Source organism: Oncorhynchus masou, chromosome 9, assembly GCF_036934945.1.
Source record: "Oncorhynchus masou masou isolate Uvic2021 chromosome 9, UVic_Omas_1.1, whole genome shotgun sequence".
Taxonomy (NCBI): Eukaryota; Metazoa; Chordata; class Actinopteri; order Salmoniformes; family Salmonidae; genus Oncorhynchus; species Oncorhynchus masou.
The window spans coordinates 86,516,931-86,521,930 of NC_088220.1; the positions used below are offsets into that span (position 1 = coordinate 86,516,931).

Sequence of the window (5,000 nt, forward strand, 5' to 3'; positions counted from 1 at the left end):
GTAGATACTTTGATTGCTCTGCACCAAAAGTGTTTATGAGTGTTTATTACAATGCTTATCACCATGTATCTAACAGTTAACTACGTTAACAGCGGTATGTCCTGACTGTTGTTTAATAATAATTTCAATGATTGATATTTGAATAACATTCTGGGTAGTGTTTTGAACATTCTCCAGTCTGTGATCTGAGAGAGAGAGAGAGACAGAGAGAGAGACAGAGAGAGAGAGAGAGAGAGAGAGAGAGAGAGAGACAGAGAGAGAGAGACAGAGAGAGAGAGAGAGAGACAGAGAGAGAGAGAGAGAAACAGAGAGAGAGAGAGACAGAGAGAGAGAGAGAGAACATTCTCCAGTCTGTGATCTGAGAGAGAGAGAGAGACAGAGAGAGAGACAGAGAGAGAGAGAGACAGAGAGAGAGAGAGACAGAGAGAGAGAGACAGAGAGAGAGAGAAGTACAGCAGGAGGGATATGACTGGTTAGATGGACTCGCATGTCATTTACTGTCTGACCCAGATTTCAAAAAAGAGAAAGTTGCTTTAATGTTGATGCTTCAGTTGGTATTTGGATGGTGAAGAGACGGAGGGAGGAGGGTGGAGTGAGATGTGTGGGCGTGAGGGGCAAAGGGGGAAAGAGAGAGAGGGGACGAAATGGAATGCTGATGCTTGTGAGTGAGTCAGGGTCAGGGTGATTCAGTAGAACAAAATGATGGATGGGGTATGGGGACAAAAGTGGAGGAGAGAGAGGGAGGGAGGAGGGGAGGGAGGGAGGAGGGAAGGGAGGGGAGGGAGGGAGGAGGGGAGGGAGGGAGGAGGGGAGTGGGAAAAATTTGTAGGGATGAATCTAGAAGCATGGCATGAAATGCAGGGCTGGAGGGATGGAAGGGGGAGGGGTGAATGTGTGGTGGGAGGAGGGGAGGGATGGAGGGAGGAGAGGAGGGGTAGAAGGAGGAGAGGAGGGGTAGAAGGAGGAGAGGAGGGGTAGAAGGAGGAGAGGAGGGGTAGAAGGAGGAGAGGAGGGGTAGAAGGAGGAGAGGAGGGGTAGAAGGAGGAGAGGAGGGGTAGAAGCAGGAGAGGAGGGGTAGAAGGAGGAGAGGAGGGGTAGAAGCAGGAGAGGAGGGGGTAGAAGGAGGAGAGGAGGGGTAGAAGCAGGAGAGGAGGGGTAGAAGGAGGAGAGGAGGGGTAGAAGGAGGAGAGGAGGGGTAGAAGGAGGAGAGGAGGGGTAGAAGCAGGAGAGGAGGGGTAGAAGGAGGAGAGGAGGGGTAGAAGGAGGAGAGGAGGGGTAGAAGGAGATATAGAGAAAGAGAGCACGGAGGGAAACCACGGGGCAAAAGAGAGAAGATGGACCAGTTTAACTGAAGTGAAGTCCCTAGACACACACATTATCACACACACACACATACACACTTTATCACACACACACACACACACACACACACACACACACACACACACACACACACACACACACACACACACACACACACACACACACACACACACACACGGAGACAGTGAAGACGATGAAGACGATGAAGACCGACACATTATACACACGAAGTCAGTGAAGATGATGAAGACGATGAAGACCAACACATTATACACACGGAGACAGTGAAGATGATGAAGACCAACACATTATACACACGGAGTCAGTGAAGATGATGAAGACCAACACATTATACACACGGAGACAGTGAAGATGATGAAGACCAACACATTATACACACGGAGTCAGTGAAGATGATGAAGACCAACACATTATACACACGGAGACAGTGGAGATGATGAAGACGATGAAGACCAACACATTATACACACGGAGACAGTGAAGACGATGAAGACCAACGCATTATACACACGAAGACAGTGAAGACGATGAAGACGATGAAGACCAACACATTATACACACGGAGACAGTGAAGACGATGAAGACGATGAAGACCAACACATTATACACACGGAGACAGTGAAGATGATGAAGACGATGAAGACCAACACATTATACACACGGAGACAGTAAAGACGATGAAGACCGACACATTATACACACGAAGACAGTGAAGACGATGAAGACGATGAAGACCAACACATTATACACACGGAGACAGTGAAGATGATGAAGATGAAGACCAACACATTATACACACGGAGACAGTGAAGATGATGAAGACCAACACATTATACACACGGAGACAGTGAAGATGATGAAGACCAACACATTATACACACGGAGTCAGTGAAGATGATGAAGACCAACACATTATACACACGGAGACAGTGGAGATGATGAAGACGATGAAGACCAACACATTATACACACGAAGACAGTGAAGACGATGAAGACGATGAAGACCAACACATTATACACACGGAGACAATGAAGACGATGAAGACCAACACATTATACACACGGAGACAGTGAAGATGATGAAGATGATGAAGACCAACACATTATACACACGGAGACAGTGAAGATGAGGCAGTCAGTCACCCTTCATTTAAACATGTGTGTGTGTGTGTGTGTGTGTGTGTATGTGTGATGTCTATAATACAGGTGTGTGTGTGTTTGTGTGTGATGTCTATAATGCAGGGTGTGTGTGTGTGTGTGTGTGTGTGTCTGTATGTGTGATGTCTATAATGCAGGTGTGTGTGTGTGTCTCTGTATATGTGATGTCTATAATGCAGGTGTGTGTGTGTGTGTGTGTGTGTCTCTATATGTGTGATGTCTATAATGCAGGTGTGTGTGTGTGTGTGTATGTGTGTGTGTGTCTCTATATGTGTGATGTCTATAATGCAGGTGTGTGTGTGTGTGTGTGTGTGTGTGTGTGTGTGTGTCTGTATGTGTGATGTCTATAATGCAGGTGTGTGTGTGTGTGTGTGTGTGTGTGTGTGTGTGTGTCTCTCTGTATGTGTGATGTATATAATGCAGGTGTGTGTGTGTGTGTGTGTCTCTGTATGTGTTATGTCTATAATGCAGTGTGTGTGTGTGTGTGTGTGTGTCTCTGTATGTGTTATGTCTATAATGCAGGTGTGTGTGTGTGTGTGTGTGTGTGTGTCTCTGTATGTGTGATGTCTATAATGCAGGTGTGTGTGTGTGTGTGTGTGTGTGTGTCTCTCTGTATGTGTGATGTATATAATGCAGGTGTGTGTGTGTGTGTGTGTGTCTCTGTATGTGTTATGTCTATAATGCAGGTGTGTGTGTGTGTGTGTGTGTCTCTGTATGTGTGATGTCTATAATGCAGGTGTGTGTGTGTGTGTGTATGTGTGTGTGTGTCTCTATATGTGTGATGTCTATAATGCAGGTGTGTGTGTGTGTGTGTGTGTCTCTATATGTGTGATGTCTATAATGCAGGTGTGTGTGTGTGTGTGTATGTGTGTGTGTGTCTCTATATGTGTGATGTCTATAATGCAGGTGTGTGTGTGTGTGTGTGTGTGTGTGTGTGTGTGTGTGTCTCTGTATGTGTGATGTCTATAATGCAGGTGTGTGTGTGTGTGTGTGTGTGTGTGTGTGTGTGTGTGTGTGTGTGTGTGTCTGTATGTGTGATGTCTATAATGCAGGTGTGTGTGTGTGTGTGTGTGTCTCTCTGTATGTGTGATGTCTATAATGCAGGGTGTGTGTGTGTGTGTGTGTGTGTGTGTGTCTCTGTATGTGTGATGTCTATAATGCAGGTGTGTGTGTGTGTGTGTGTGTGTGTGTCTCTGTATGTGTGATGTCTATAATGCAGGTGTGTGTGTGTGTGTGTGTCTCTGTATGTGTGATGTCTATAATGCAGGTGTGTGTGTGTGTGTGTGTGTGTCTGTATGTGTGATGTCTATAATGCAGGTGTGTGTGTGTGTGTGTGTGTGTGTGTGTGTGTGTGTGTGTGTGTGTCTCTGTATGTGTGATGTCTATAATGCAGGTCTAAATTCATCTTATTTTTTTCCCGTTCCGTTTTGCTCTGTGGAAGTGAAACAAACCCTGGTCTGTTGCATTAAGCTCCGTTGACATGGTGAAGTGGTTGAGAGTTATTTTATGGATGTGTGTATATGTGGTGTGTATGAGCGACTTGGTGAGGCGGAACAGAGGACCTCTACGGGTCAGGGGTTAGGGGTTAGATGTCAGATGTTGGTAGTGAAACAGACGAGGAAGGCTGGTTGACAAGCTTGAGAAAATCTTTACTGGCGTGAGTTAGTGAACTGGAGTATGTGTGTGTGTGTGGGAGTATGTGTATGTAGGAGTGTGTGTGTGTGTGTGGGAGTATGTGTATGTAGGAGTGTGTGTGTGTGTGTATAGGAGTGTGTGTATCTGTTGAGAGGACAATAAATTAAGATACAGGAAGCCAATATCAGGGCCCTATATAAATACATGAATATTAAATCTGATATATTTTCTTTTTTTCTCACAAATTCCATTTTCTCCATTTTGTTTTTCTCTTTTTTTTTAACGTTTTCTCTCTCAAAATTATACTTCTTAAATAGAAAAACAACAAAAGTGGAGGTTCTAAGTCCACGACAACATCAAGAGGTTGAAGACGTTTAGATTTTGTTGGAGGTGTAAGTTAAATTCAATTGAGCACTAATAGCCGGAGACCATTGATTGGTTAACGATGTTTCTGTAGTGCTCATATGAATGCAGAGAATGTCAAACAAAATGGCCGCCGGATTAATGCAAATAATCCTGCTATCATTCTGGCAGATAACACAAAGGATACTTTGTAGTTAACGTTTAGTTGTAGGGTGGCAGGGAGCCTAGCGGTTAGAAAGAGGGACCCAGAGGGTCGCCAGTTCGGATCCCGAGTCCAGCGGGATGTGAAGCCATTGAACTGGTAGGGAGGCAGAATGTGTGGAGCCGGAGGGTGTCTGTGTGTACCTCCTATCTGTCCTGTCAGAGTGTGGTGTGTGTCCCTCCTATCTGTCCTGTCAGAGTGTGGTGTGTTTCTCCTATCTGTCCTGTCAGAGTGTGGTGTGTTTCTCCTATCTGTCCTGTCAGAGTGTGGTGTGTTTCTCCTATCTGTCCTGTCAGAG

The 5,000-nt window shown here is 45.4% G+C and overlaps 1 protein-coding gene across 1 annotated transcript in view; it reads left to right on the top strand.

The window, feature by feature from the left end:
* Window positions 1-5,000, top strand: part of LOC135546720 (tyrosine-protein kinase receptor UFO) — a 100,283-nt gene that overhangs the window by 1,135 nt on the left and 94,148 nt on the right. The gene's annotated exons all lie outside the window — the stretch shown is intronic.